Genomic DNA, 15987 nt, shown 5'->3' on the forward strand with positions numbered 1-15987 from the left:
GTGCTAAAAACCATCTGCGAGCACAGCATACTGGTGGCGGCACACCCCCGGAGCCCATACCCTATACTGATTGGGAGAAAAGGTGCTGGGCATACTGCACCCAGAGAGCCTTGAAGGAATTGAGGAAGGAGAAGAGGGTACTAAGTACAAACCATGCACCACGATCACAACGACATGGTCTGCCTCACACAACTGAGAAGCCACATCTCCCAGGCCCCAACCCCTGCATGTGGGCCACTTACTCACCAAAATGTGAACGACTCCCAAAAGAACCCCATGTCCACAGGGAGGGTGGTGGTGTTGTGTGTTGATAGGTGGGTGGGGTGTGTGCGAGAGGTCACTACTACAACTCCCAACAGGCCCCCATGTCCACAGGGAGAGTGGTGGTGGGTGGGGTGTGTGAGAGAGGTCACTACCACAACACCCAACAGGCCCCCATGTCCACAGGGAGGGTGGTGGGGGGTGGGGTGTGTGAGAGAGGTCACTACCACAATACCCAACAGGCCCCCATGTCCACAGGGAGGGTGGTGGTGGGTGGGGTGTGTGAGCGACCAGCACTACAACTCCCAACAGGCCCCCATGTCCACAGGGAGGGTGGTGGTGGTGTGTGTCGAGAGGTGGGTGGGGTGTGTGCGAGAGGTCACTACTACAGCTCTCAACAGGCCCCCATGTCCACAGGGAGGGAGGTGGTGGCTGGGGTGGGTGAGAGAGGTCACTACCACAACACCCAACAGGCCCCCATGTCCACAGGGAGGGTGGTGGTGGTGTGTGTCAAGAGGTGGGTGGGGTGTGTGAGAGACCAGCACTACAACTCCCAACAGGTCCCCATGTCCACAGGGAGGGTGGGGGTGGTGGGTGGGGTGTGTGAGAGACCAGCACTACAACTCCCAACAGGCCCCCATGTCCACAGGGAGGGTGGTGGTGGTGGGTGGGTTGTGTGAGAGACCAGCACTACAACTCCCAACAGGCCCCCATGTCCACAGGGAGGATTGTGGTTGGTGGGGTGTGTGAGAGACCAGCACTACAACTCCCAACAGGCCCCCATGTCCACAGGGAGGGTGGTGGTGGGTGGGGTGTGTGGGAGAGGTCAATACCACAACACCCAACAGGCCCCCATGTCCACAGGGAGGGTGGTGGTGGGTGGGGTGTGTGAGAGAAGTCACTACCACAACACCCTACAGGCCCCCATGTCCACAGGGAGGGTGGCGGTGTGTGGGGTGTGTGAGAGACCAGCACTACGACTCCTAACAGGCCCCCATGTCCACAGGGAGGGTGGTGGTGGTAGGTGGGATGTGTGAGAGACCAGCACTACAACTCCCAACAGGCCCCCATGTCCACAGGGAGGGTGGTGGTGGGTGGGGTGTGTGAGAGAGGTCACTACCACAACACCCATCAGGCCCCCATGTCCACAGGGAGGGTGGTGGTAGGTGGGGTGTGTGAGAGAGGTCACTACCACAACACCCAACAGGCCCCCATGTCCACAGGGAGGGTAGTGGTGGGTGGGGTGTGTGAGAGACCCGCACTACAACTCCCAACAGGCCCCCATGTCCACAGGGAGGGTGATGGTGGTGTGTGTCGAGAGGTGGGTGGGGTGTGTGCGAGAGGTCACTACTACAACTCCCAACAGACCCCCATGTCCACAGGGAGGGTGGTGGTTGATGGGGCGTGTGAGAGAGGTCACAACCACAACACCCAACAGGCCCCAATGTCCACAGGGAGGGTGGTGGTGGTGTGTGTCGAGAGGTGGGTGGGGTGTGTCAGAGACCAGCACTACAACTCCCAACAGGCCCCCATGTCCACAGGGAGGGTGGTGGTGGGTGGGGTGTGTGAGAAAGGTCACTACCACAACACCCAACAGGCCCCCATGTCCACAGGGAGTGTGGTTGTGGGTGGGGTGTGTGAGAGAGGTCACTACCACAACACCCAACAGGCCCCGTGTCCACAGGAAAGGTGGTGGTGGGTGGGGTGTGTGAGAGAGGTCACTACCACAACACCCAACAGGCCCCCATGTCCACAGGGAGGGTGGTGGTCGGTGGGGTGTGTGCGAGAGGACACTGAATTGTAATGTATGGAAAATAAAACATGTCATGTCCACAGTATTGATAATCAAAATCTTGTCCCTTAGGTGATCGCAATTTGACTGGTGAAACCAGCAACCGGCTGCAACACTCGCCTCACGCACATCCAGGACTCTCTGGGGACGATGCCACAGCCAGCTCCGGTGCGGAGGAGGGAGCGGGCCCAAGCACACTGCCAGGGCTATCTGGCTCACTGGAAATCCCTGCCTCAACAACCATGGCCTGTGTCACTCCTGCAACACCTGCCACAGTGAGCTGTAGAGCCACCACCACCAGTACCACCACTCCTGCCTGTGCCACCCTGCCTGACCCACCGCACGACGCAGGGCCATCGACATCCCAGCCAAGCAGGGAGAGTGGACGGGAAAGGAGAGAGCCGAGGCCACATCACCCAAGCAGGAGTAACTCTCACCGGCGAGCTGGGGAAGGACACCCACCCCATCCTGGCGCTGAACCACTGGAAGCCCTAGCCAGAGTCCAGGCTTCCTATGAGCGTGGGCAGAAACAGGCTGATCGTGCCCACCAGGACTCGGTTGGAAAATCCAATCTGTTGCGGTCCATTGACAGCCGCATTGGCCAAATAGTGGACCTCATGGGCCAGCAGACATTACTGTGGAGGGAATGGTTAGGCCGCAATACACCCCCCCCCCCCTCAACCAAGTGTTGAGCCACCACGGTCAGCAACACCACCGCCACCGCCACCTGTGCCCCTGGACACGGATGTGGCCCCTGAGCATCCTGCCCCCCAAGCTGACTCCGTTCCGGCTCCAAGACGGAGGGGCCGTCCGAGTCTGGAAGTAGGTGAGAGCAGTGGGGATGCTCCATCTACATGCTCAAAGAGGGGCCGGCAAACTATCCTGTCCCACTACGCCAAGTATTGGCACAGGTCTGCTGGACTAGCTGGACATCACCCAATGTGGTGTCAGCATGGACATTTCATCTACCATGACCTTCAACTCACACTCCCCCACCCAACACTTACTTGTAAATATCCACCAGCACCAATGCACAAACTGTAAATAAATTTCACTTACACACTCAATGATGTGTTGCCTCCATGTTTTATTCACATGATTGTCTCAGAAACAGACGTTACCAGGTGCAGGTATCCATGTCATACAGAATCATGCCTCTGTGGGAGTGACCTAGGGAAAATTAGAGACAGCAAACACACGTCAGGAAACTGAATCACACCCATCACAACACACTGCAGTGCAACATTCCACAAACCACACTCATCACAAAATCAGTGGATGAGAGGACACACATCATGGAGATTTGCATGTCCAAAGAAATAAACACACACACATGCAAACATTACATACCAAAACAGCCAGCTGATGAACACCACATCCACACACCACCAGCAAACATACATAACGCATTGTCAACCGGCTCAAGAGGTAGTTACTCACATTCAAGGGAAATAGCGATGAATGAGCTGACGCCTCTGGTCCACACCTTCCTCCTCACCACTATCCTCATCAGTCGACATGGGTGGGATGGGAGGCCGAGGAACTTGTTGGTCTTCAGGGTCCAAGATTAGTTCAATGTTATTGCGCAAGGCTAGGTTGTGGAGCATGCAGCAGGCAATCACGATCCTTCATACTTTGCCTGGTGAGTAAGGCAAGGCCCCTCCGATCTTATCCAGGCACCGAAACCTAGACTTTAGCCGTCCAAAAGTACGTTCCACCACTCTACGTGTCCTTCCATGGGCATCATTGTATCGCATTTCACCCGCTGTAGTTGGATTACTTATGGGACTCAGCAGCCAAGGCCGGTATGGGTACGCCGAGTTGCCTATGTAGGGGGTGACAGACACAAATATCACAAACAGGATTGGTGGATACCCCATGCCACACAGAAAACACAACTGTCCCCACAGCATACTCACCAACAAGCCACACACGTTCTGGATGCAGATTTGCCATCAGTTGGGTGACAATGCTGCTCTGCATGATGTGGGAGTCATGTGTGGAGCCTGGAAATCTTGCACACACATGGGATATGATGTTGTCTGCCAGGCACACCACCTGCACGTTGAGCGAATGAAAGTGCTTCCGATTCCTATATACCGGCTCACGTGCCCGTGGTGGAATGAGACTGATATGTGTGCCATCAATGGAGCCCACTACGTGTGGTATCTGGCCCAGTGCATAGAATTCTGCTGTGACTGCTGCCAACTCTGCCGGCCGTGGGAAATGGATGTAGTCATCCTTGTACAGCATCATGGCTTTTAGAACATCCCAAAGTACCATGCTGAACATGGACTGTGACATCCCCCCGGCATGTCCAACTGTGTACTGAAAGGTGCCAATTGCAAAAAAGTGAAGTGCCGCCATCACCTTTGCTGTGGGTGTAATGGAAGCAGGATACATTCTTTGTGGCTGCAGATGAGGAGACAATTGGTCTACAAGCTCCATCAATCTACGTCGATGTAGCCGGAATTTCCTCATCACCTCCTCGTCAACCATATCCCCCAGCACAATGTATTGGCGATGGACATTTGGAGCCCTCCTGTGTGGGAGTAGATGTAGTAGAAGTCAATTTACAAACAACGCATGGCTGTGCAACTCCATCACATGTAAGCCAACACTAGCAAGAATATAAATGTTGTGGACAATTGTCATATGTGTGGCATGTCTGAAAGTTACTACAATACGGAGTGCCGTATGAACAATGTGCAGCCACTAGCAACATGATGTGTGTCAACATGTACAATGCAACTTAGTCTCATGCCAACATTACTGCCAAAAAGACATGTGTAAGGACCCAAATGTGTACAAGCCTCATCACAGACACACATGCACGTGCAAACACAAAATGATAATGCTACACACACTCCATGTCATCATGCACCAATGACCACACCGACAATGGTGAGCATCCGCACATTACATGCATGGTCACACAACAGGCAACACACATACGCATACACAGAATGCATGTGTACCCCCACCATTGTTATTAGAACACATTAACCACACACTGACAACAGATTCAGAATGTGGCGAGACAGCCGTGATGTACTGTGTAGATGTGAAGAAGTTGAAACGTGTGTAGGGAAATACAAGACGTCAACACGTCTACATGCACACGTGTAGCACATTGTGTGCACATCAATGAGCATAGTATGAACACACATGCTATAGTGCATGACATATGCAGTTTCGCCATCATGGTCACAACCCTCATAACACAAGTGCAGACTATACACCACGGGGCAGCGTTTGAAAATATACAATAATTGGCGCCGCCATGGCGGTGCACTGCTTCCGCTATTTTAGAATGGGCATACACGGCCCGCGTTCCCTCTTCCCATTGGCTGCATGTGCACGGACCGTCACGGTCACACATCGGCAACTGCATGTGCAAGCTTCCGGGATGGATGCTTCATTTGCAACAATGTTAAGTCAGTGGCACCACCATGGCGGTGCACGCATTCCATGGGGGAGGTGCAGGCCAACACATCCTTCTGATGATGTCAATGGACATGGCAGTTCATGACCCCCTTACAGTCACATTGCATCATCCAACGTACACCGGCCGGCCCAGCCCGGTCCACAACCGCCGTGCCAGGCCCGGTCCAGAACCGCCGTGCCAGGCATGTCACCCACCAACGGGTGTTCACTCGCCTGGCATGGCAGTGGGTAACATGCCTGGCACGGCGGTTCTGGACCGGGCCTGGCACGGCGGTTGTGGACGTGGCTGGGCCGGCCGTGGGTGACATGCCTGGCAGGGCGGTTCAGGACTGGGCCTGGCACGGCGGTGGGTGACATGCCTGGCATGGCGGTTCTAGACTGGGCCTGGCACGGGGGTGGGTAACATGCCTGGCACGGCAGTTCTGGACCGGGCCTGGCACGGCGGTGGGTGACATGCCTGGCACGGCGGTTCTGGACCGGGCATGGCACGGCGGTTGTGGACCGAGCTGGGCCGGCCGGTGTACGGTGGATGATGCAATGTGACTGTAAGGGGGGTCATGAACTGCCATGTCCATTGACATCATCAGAAGGATGTGTTGGCCAGCACCTCCCTCGCGGAATGCGTGCACCGCCATGGTGGCGCCAGTGATTGAACATTGTTGCAAAAGAAGCATCCGTCCCGGAAGCTTGCACATGCGGTTGCCGATGTGTGACCGTGACGGTCCGTGCACATGCAGCCAATGGGAAGAGGGTACGCGGGCCGCGTATGCCCAATCGAAAATAGCGGAAGCAGTGCACCGCAACACCAGGGCCAGTCACTGCCCCTTTTACAAAGAGGCATCCAGGGGTAACCAATTGCTGCCGACGTATGCCACTGACATGGGCTCAGGGCCCTATATATGTGTGATTTCCAAAAGCACTCATTCACTGCTGTGAACCAGTGATGCCTGCGACCGTCACCTCGACCTGCTGTTGCTGAGCTGACCACCGACTGCTGCCTGTGACCATCACCTCGACCTGCTGCTGCTGAGCTGACCGCCGACTGCTGCCTGTGACCATCACCTCGACCTGCTGCTGCTGAGCTGACCACATGATTCAGAAAAGGGGGTGGTGATGAACAGAGTGTCTGAATTAAGCAGACCACTCTTACCCAGTCCAAAGATCAGGGCTTGATCCATCACCGTTTTTTAGCTCACTGCACCATCCCAGCTCAGAACCTGGCTACATGCAAATTAGTCTGTTCCTGTCCCAGTGCATGATGGGAACAGGGCAAACCAAACTACCAAGCCAATTCTTATACTGGGAAGGAAACAAGCTTCCAGGGACCGGTTTCTGGCATTTCAGCCGTCGTCGGCCCGGCTTGCTTGAATCCTGATGGTGCAATGAGCAAGGGACTCACATCTGAGTATACCCTTCCACGCTTATGGTGGACAAAATGATTCAGAAAAGGGGGTGGTGATGAACAGAGTGTCTGAATTAAGCAGACCACTCTTACCCAGTCCAAAGATTAGGGCTTGATCCATCACCGTTTTTTAGCTCACTGCACCATCCCAGCTCAGAACCTGGCTACATGCAAATTAGTCTGTTCCTGTCCCAGTGCATGATGGGAACAGGGTAAACCAAACTACCAAGCCAATTCTTATACTGGGGAGGAAACAAGCTTCCGGGGACCGGTTTCTGGCATTTCAGCCGTCGTCGGCCCGGCTTGCTTGAATCCTGATGGTGCAATGAGCAAGGGACTCACATCTGAGTATACCCTTCCACGCTTATGGTGGACAAAATGATTCAGAAAAGGGGGTGGTGATGAACAGAGTGTCTGAATTAAGCAGACCACTCTTACCCAGTCCAAAGATCAGGGCTTGATCCATCACCGTTTTTTAGCTCACTGCACCATCCCAGCTCAGAACCTGGCTACATGCAAATTAGTCTGTTCCTGTCCCAGTGCATGATGGGAACAGGGCAAACCAAACTACCAAGCCAATTCTTATACTGGGAAGGAAACAAGCTTCCGGGGACCGGTTTCTGGCATTTCAGCCGTCGTCAGCCCGGCTTGCTTGAATCCCGATGGTGCAATGAGCAAGGGACTCACATCTGAGTATACCCTTCCACGCTTATGGTGGACAAAATGATTCAGAAAAGGGGGTGTGATGAACAGAGTTTCTGAATTAAGCAGACCACTCTTACCCTTATCTTGATCCATCACCATTTTTTAGCTCACTGCACCATCCGACTGCTGCCTTTGAGCATCACCTCGACCTGCTGCTGCTGAGCTGACCACCGACTGCTGCCTGTGACCATCACCTCGACCTGCTGCTGCTGAGCTGACCACCGACTGCTGCCTGTGACCATCACCTCGACCTGCTGCTGCTGAGCTGACCACCGACTGCTGCTATAGTGCCACAGTCCAGGACCTTGCCATGCAGAGAGTGCGAGAGATCCGGTCTCGTCCCTTCACCACAGCGGAACTAGATGCTCAGCCACTACGAACAGCTGTACGGTGCACCCGGACAGGTGGTAAGTGCTGTGGTGTACATGTTGTTGGCCCTGAGGTGGTCAGTGGCTCCTGTCTTCTGTAGGCCTGCCAGTGTGCTGTGGGACCTTCACATGTGTTGTGCAGAGCATGGCTGGATGTAGATACGTCTTTCTACGTAGTATGTGCATGTCATACTGTCCACTTACATTATCCTCTTGTCTCCCATCATGGTAGGTAAAGCTGCACCTTCGCAAGGCCGTGTGGAGGAGCATAGCATGTGATGTATGGACAGTGGGGGTGTGCAATAGACGACACACACACTGCCACAAACGCTGGGACGACTTTCCAGGCTGAGCAAGAATGTAGCAGAGGTGACACTGGGGATGATTCCAAGAACGCCACATCTGGCCTGACGCTCCATGACCCCTCTTATGCACCGTATCATTGCTGTGACGCATCCTAACCTGTCCGACCGGCTGAGTGTGGATCAACAGCAAACTAGCGGTAAGCAGACTGTGGGGTCGATTAGGATCGCGGACGGACTTGAGTCCGTCCGCGACCCCAGAGTATGAGGGAACGTCCGCATGGGCTGCGGCGTTCCCTCATGTGCGATTAGGATGTGACCGCCACCCTGGCGGTCACATCCTGGATATTTAACATTGCGGCGGGTGCTGCTTCAAGCAGCACCCGCCGCAATGTTAAAAGTGCATGTGTAACATTTACATGCACAAAGCGGCAGGCACCGCGCGGTGCCTGCCGCATTGTGCATGTAAATGCTGGGGGGTACCATAGGTACCCCCCATGTGCACCCCCCACCCACCAACACCCTGGGGGCCCGCAACGGGCCCCCAAAATCAAAAGTACACATGCTTTTCCACGGCGGAAAAACCGCCGCGGAAAAGCATGTTTTCAAATGCTTCCTAATTTGGCCGGCGGTGTCTGATAGACACTGCCAGCCAAATGAGAGCTTTTCCGCCGCGGTTGTAATCCGACCGCTGCGGAAAAGCAGCGGACAGAAACCAAGACCCACCAGCCATCGTAATGTGGCGGTGGGTCTTTGGTGAGCCCGCAATGGATTTTCCGCCTCCTCCGGGCCGGAGGTGGCTTCCGCCGGCCCAGAGGAGGCGGAAAATCCTCCATCCTAATCGGCCCCTTTATGTGTATGTTACTTGGGAGTGCGATGCATGTATTGGTGCTCAGACACAGTAGTGACTTCCGTGAGGCGTATGTTTTGCAGCAATGCCATGTTGGTGCCATTGGCAGAGTGTAATTTGACATCCATGTCCGCCATGTTGACATGCCACTTGCTTAGTAGTTGAGTGTTCAAGCACATGCCGTAGAGGTCTGTGGCCCCATGGCAAGACATGTGTGCAGATCTACATGCCCTGTCCGCATGCTGTACATGTTTCACGGCCACCACCGGTTATTTCATGTGAGGTTGACTGGTAGGGGTGGGCCGTGTGCAGGATGGGGGCTACATGTTCTTTGTCAGAAATGGAATTAGAGATTTCTTGTCCTTCTGTACGTGAGTGTGGCCATGACTTACACCTCTTTTCTCTGCATTTCAGCTTTGGCAGAGGGCACTCAGCCAGAGACGACGGAGATGAGTGGTGGCAATGCATCCGGATCAGACATCACACACACGCAGACTGACACAGAAGAGGGCAGCCCCGGAGAGGGGGAAAGGACCGTCCCTGAGGACTCGCATGTCGAGACACCATCGTCCTCATCTTCCGACAGTGTTGGTGAGTCAGCACTGTTGTGAAAGACTGGGAGTGGGCCCACACTCCTGCCAACTGCACCATGTACTGTTCATGCACGCAGAAGTAGGGGGAACAGAGTGGCGTTCCGTGCAGGCACCGCTGCCCCTGCCCCGGTGACCCAAAGTGCACTTTGTGCTGAGGCTGTTGATCTGCTGCGACAGCTGTGTGTGGGGCAGACCAATATGATCAATGCATTCCAAGACCACGATAGGAAGTTGGGGCAGGTGGTGGCATTCATGGAAGAGATGCATGGCAATGTTGCTGGTCTACACAGGACAGTTCAGTCATTGGCCAACACTGTGTCTTCTGCCATTGTACAGTCACATGGACAGGGTGCTACTTCTGTTCCCCCATCTACACCACTTGATATCTCAGGGGGGAGTGAATATTCTGACCAGGACTCTTATACAGGTTTTTGCACTAGAAGCAGCCACAAACAGCACGTCAGGGCACGGAGGGCACAGACACCATCCCCTAGGTCAGCAAAATTTGTCACCAAAGACAACGTGAGATACACTGGAGTTCACACACAGGATCCACAAGTGGTGTTGGGGGAAATGCCTTCACATGCTACACAGGCATCCCACACAAACGGTACTCCCAAGGCAAGGGATACTCCCAAGTCCATGGACACTCCCTTGGACAAGGACAGTCCTAAGTAACCCTGGGCGAAGAACTACGCTCCGTTCGCGGAGTTTGCGGAGTTTCGGCAACTCCGCGTTCCGCGGAGTACGCGTAGCTGTCGATTACTCCGCTATCCGGTGCGGAGCGTAGTTGTCGCGCGCTGAATAACATTATCGCGTGCGCGGCAATGTCTTACCTTGGTTCTGTGTTCGCTTTTTCCCGGTCGCGTCTGCCACCATGTTTGTAAACCCTCCCGTGCGACTGTGCGAACGCGATAACGTCATTGGAATCGCGATAAAGCCATAAGGACGCGCGAGTATGTTTGTTGGTAAGATCGAGTTGCCGAGCACGCAGAACCTGCAATCTTGCACAGAATAACTCGCGAGCATGTTAAAAGTTAAACCATAATAATAAATTACCATTTTGGTTAGCAAACAAGTGAAAAACCTCTCAAAGTTGTACCTTTGGATGTATTTTTTGGGGGGAAGGAGTCCTCTTTCTGTTTCTACTCTATTTTTGAATATTAAGGAGGAAGGGCTCTGGAGTTTACAACTTCCTGTTCCTGCCCACCAGGCTCCTCCCAGTGGTTTGTCCATGAGGTGGTCACTTTCATTTGGATTTTGAGCTGGCAGGATCACTTTCTGTGTGTGTTGGCTGCATTACTGCTTTTTTTTGGATTTTACTGAGGACTTTTGGATTTTGAATTCTCTTTTTCAAGTAAGTTCAGTAATGTATGAGTGAGTATGATGTTGTAGACTTGTGTTTGTTTGATTTAAAATTTTTTAACTACAGTATTCATTCCTTGATTTAAATTATTGATGGGTGCCTATACTTTTATGAGGTCCCAACTTGTATTTCTTTTTAAATTTCATCCAGGCTACATAGAGAGGTACCCATGGGTAAAATCATAATTCTGTGTTTAAATTTGTATTCAAGTTTGTAAACAAACATCATGGCTGGCATTGGATTATGGTCATCATTATGCAATAGCAATGTCTGCTGTGGAATTTCTGTTTGTGTAATTTAAAAGTTTTTTATTTTTTTAAGCCAATAGCTGACCCTAGTACTCCATGTAGTTAGTGTGTAGGCATGTTTGAGTTCATTGTAATAACTTTCTGTGGTTGGCCTGGCCATGTGTTGTTGGCGGCCATTTTATGTTTCCCAGCCACTTTGCTCTTGCCATAGGCCTCCAAACTTGTGGCCTACTCTGCCAGTAGGCCAGAGGTACTAGTCATAGGGTCATGAAAGTTAATCAACTGTTTTTCTGGTGTACCTCTAATTAGAAAATCATGGATGGACTGGTTTGATTTAGAAAATCTTATGTTTATGTGTGGGGTATGTTAGGTTTTGGGTGTCTGTCAATTTCTGCCATTAGGTAACCCTAGGAAGACAGCTCGGGTAGTTTTGGTAACGTCGCACCGTGTGAGAACGCGACCTTACCTTTTTTGTCTTGTTCGCGCGCTCAATGTACTGGCTCGGGAACGCGATAACGACTTTTCACTCGATTCGCGTTGCCGAACACGCCGATTTTGCAATCTCGCGAACAATATGTCCCGAGTTGCATAAAAGTTCCTCGAAAATGTTTAATGTGTCCCCTGTGCTACAAAAAGTCCTCATTTATGTGTTATTTGGTTGGAGTTTTGTCTTCCTGGAGCATGGGCCACTCCCAGTTCCTTTCTGTCCTCTATGTATTGATTTCTTGTTTATGGTTGGGGTGACCAATTTGGGCGGTGGTGTGTCCATTTTGTGAAGCTAAGCATTGTCCCTTTGGCATAGGCATTTATTGTCTGTCTTCTCTTTCTTTTCATGTAGTGGTGAGGGCCATTTTGTGTGTACTTACTTCCTTTGTGATGATTCTGCTATGTTGTTGTTGGTGGGCAGGCCATGTGGTGGGGGCCATTTTGTGTAAGCTTCCTTTGTGACTGATTTTGCCATGTTGTTGGTGGCCATGCCATGTGGTGGAGGCCATTTTGGGTGCATCCTTTTTCCATGTTGTTTTTGGGTGTCCCTGTCCTCCTGGCCCTATGGAGGCGGCCATTTTCTGTGTCCTTCCCTGGTTCTCTTCTTTTGCCATAGCCATCCAAAGCTTTTGTAGGTACTACTACTCACAGCCATAGGTGCATTCAAGTTAATCAACTATTTTTGTGGTGTACCTTTAATTACACCGTGTATGGCTTTGGATTGCCTCACATTTTTTGTAATGATGGTACTTTCAGCTTTTGGTTGCTTGTGTGTAACTAATATGGCACTCCCTGCCAGTAGGTAACCCTAGGAATACTGCTCGCGTACTTTTGGTAACGTCGCACCGTGTGAGAACGCGACCTTACCTTTTTTGTCTTGTTCGCGCGCTCAATGTACTGGCTCGGGAACGCGATAACGACTTTTCACTCGATTCGCGTTGCCGAACACGCCGATTTTGCAATCTCGCGAACAATATGTCCCGAGTTGCATAAAAGTTCCTCGAAAATGTTTAATGTGTCCCCTGTGCTACAAAAAGTCCTCATTTATGTGTTATTTGGTTGGAGTTTTGTCTTCCTGGAGCATGGGCCACTCCCAGTTCCTTTCTGTCCTCTATGTAATGATTTCTTGTTTATGGTTGGGGTGACCAATTTGGGCGGTGGTGTGTCCATTTTGTGAAGCTAAGCATTGTCCCTTTGGCATAGGCATTTATTGTCTGTCTTCTCTTTCTTTTCATGTAGTGGTGAGGGCCATTTTGTGTGTACTTACTTCCTTTGTGATGATTCTGCTATGTTGTTGTTGGTGGGCAGGCCATGTGGTGGCGGCCATTTTGTGTATGCTTCCTTTGTGACTGATTTTGCCATGTTGTTGGTGGCCATGCCATGTGGTGGAGGCCATTTTGGGTGCATCCTTTTTCCATGTTGTTTTTGGGTGTCCCAGTCCTCCTGGCCCTATGGAGGCGGCCATCTTCTGTGTCCTTCCCTGGTTCTCTTCTTTTGCCATAGCCATCCAAGGCTTTTGTAGGTACTACTACTCACAGCCATAGGTGCATTCAAGTTAATCAACTATTTTTGTGGTGTACCTTTTAAGCATGGGCGGAAAATCCGTTACGCTCGCGGATTTTGCGGATTTTTGGGAAATTCGCAATCCGCGAGATTTGCGAATTTCCCGCAAAATCCGCAAATTCGCACGCAGCGGATTTTTTTGGCGGCGCGCGGCGTTGGTGATACAATTTTTGCGGCGCGCGGCGTTTATCATCGTTTGCCGAGTTGTTTTTCTCGATAGTTTGCGAGTGCTGCGCCATTTTGGATCTTGCTGTGTGATCCCGCGGGAATTGGCGAGCGCGATTACGTCATCGCGGCTTGCCAGCGATAGTTTGTCAACGCGAGTACGGCGAGATCACGTCTCGCGGTACTTCGCAATTGCGAGATTTGAGATGCGGCGAGCGAAAATATAAAATTTGCAATTCTGCACAAGAAATCCACCAGCAAGCAGCATAAACCTTCTAGAAATGATGATTTTTATCTGAATAACTCCTTAGTTTGACATTTGCCTGCACTTTTTTAGCGAGGAGTCCATTTTGGGGAGGGGGGCAGGGGGGTGGGAGGAAGGAAGTGCCCCACAGTCTTCAACTTCCTGTTCCTGTTCAGCAGGCTCCTCCCAGTGCTTTGTCCATCTCCTGGTCACTTTTCATTTGGGTCTGGAGCTGGAAGGATTACTTTTTGTGGATGCTGCTGGATATTTGGATTTGAGGCCTTTTTGACTTTCTTTGGATCACTGTTGGATTAGAAATTTTACAAGTAAGTTTGTTTGGGGCATTACAGTTGCTGCAATTAAAATTTTGGAATTTTCAATTTTTGGGCTGTTTTGGGGCCTTTTGCCCAGGGGTACTCAGTGGTGGGTGGACTGAGTCTTTCTGTGGGTTGTCTTGAACTTAAACATCATGGAGGCCATGGATGGATTGGGATTGTGCTGATTTTTCAGTGATTTTCGTTTTTTGGGGCTGTACTTGTGGCCTTTTCACCAGGGGTATTTGAGTCTAGCATGGGCCTAGTCTTTCTGTAGGTTGTCTTGAATTTAAACATCATGGAGGGCACGGATGGAATGGGATTGTGCTGATTTTTCAGTGATTTTCGTTTTTTGGGCCTGTACTTGTGGCCTTTTCACCAGGGGTATTTGAGTCTAGCATGGGCCTAGTCTTTCTGTGGGCTGTCTTGAACTTAAACATCATGGAGGGCATGGATGGAATGGGATTGTGCTGATTTTGCAGTGTTTTTCGATTTTTGGGGGTGTTCATGGGGAGGGACAGGCCATGTGGCTGGTGGCCATTTTGAGTGCAGCTACAGGCACTGGCCATGTGCTGGCAGGCAAGTGGCCATTTTGAATGCAGGCTTTGTTGTTAGGCCTCCAACCATTTTGCCTACTTTTCAACCTTTATTTATGCCCAGGGGTAGTGAGTCTTGCATGGGCCTAGTCTTTCTGTGGGTTGTCTTGAATTTAAACATCATGGAGGCCATGGATGGAATGGGATTGTGCTGATTTTGCAGTGTTTTTCGATTTTTGGGGGTGTTCATGGGGAGGGACAGGCCATTTGGCTGGTGGCCATTTTGAGTGCAGCTACAGGCACTGGCCATGTGCTGGCAGGCAAGTGGCCATTTTGAATGCAGGCTTTGTTGTTAGGCCTCCAACCATTTTGCCTACTTTTCAACCTTTATTTATGCCCAGGGGTAGTGAGTCTTGCATGGGCCTAGTCTTTCTGTGGGTTGTCTTGAATTTAAACATCATGGAGGCCATGGATGGAATGGGATTGTGCTGATTTTTCAGTGATTTTCTTTTTTTGGGCCTGTACTTGTGGCCTTTTCACCAGGGGTATTTGAGTCTAGTATGGGACTAGTCTTTCTGTGGGCTGTCTTGAACTTAAACATCATGGAGGGCATGGATGGAATGGGATTGTGCTGATTTTGCAGTGTTTTTCGATTTTTAGGGGTGTTCATGGGGAGGGACAGGTCATGTGGCTGGTGGCCATTTTGAGTGCAGCTACAGGCACTGGCCATGTGCTGGCAGGCAAGTGGCCATTTTGAATGCAGGCTTTGTTGTTAGGCCTCCAACCATTTTGCCTACTTTTCAACCTTTATTTATGCCCAGGGGTAGTGAGTCTTGCATGGGCCTAGTCTTTCTGTGGGTTGTCTTGAATTTAAACATCATGGAGGCCATGGATGGAATGGGATTGTGCTGATTTTTCAGTGATTTTCGTTTTTTGGGCCTGTACTTGTGGCCTTTTCACCAGGGGTATTTGAGTCTAGCATGGGCCTAGTCTTTCTGTGGGCTGTCTTGAACTTAAACATCATGGAGGGCATGGATGGAATGGGATTGTGCTGATTTTGCAGTGTTTTTCGATTTTTGGGGGTGTTCATGGGGAGGGACAGGCCATGTGGCTGGTGGCCATTTTGAGTGCAGCTACAGGCACTGGCCATGTGCTGGCAGGCAAGTGGCCATTTTTAATGCAGGCTTTGTTGTTAGGCCTCCAACCATTTTGCCTACTTTTCAACCTTTATTTATGCCCAGGGGTAGTGAGTCTTGCATGGGCCTAGTCTTTCTGTGGGTTGTCTTGAATTTAAACATTATGGAGGGCATGGATGGATTGGGATTGTGCTGATTTTGCAGTGTTT

The sequence above is a fragment of the Lissotriton vulgaris genome, chromosome 1_1 (genome assembly GCF_964263255.1).
Source record: "Lissotriton vulgaris chromosome 1_1, aLisVul1.2, whole genome shotgun sequence".
Lineage (NCBI taxonomy): Eukaryota > Metazoa > Chordata > Amphibia > Caudata > Salamandridae > Lissotriton > Lissotriton vulgaris.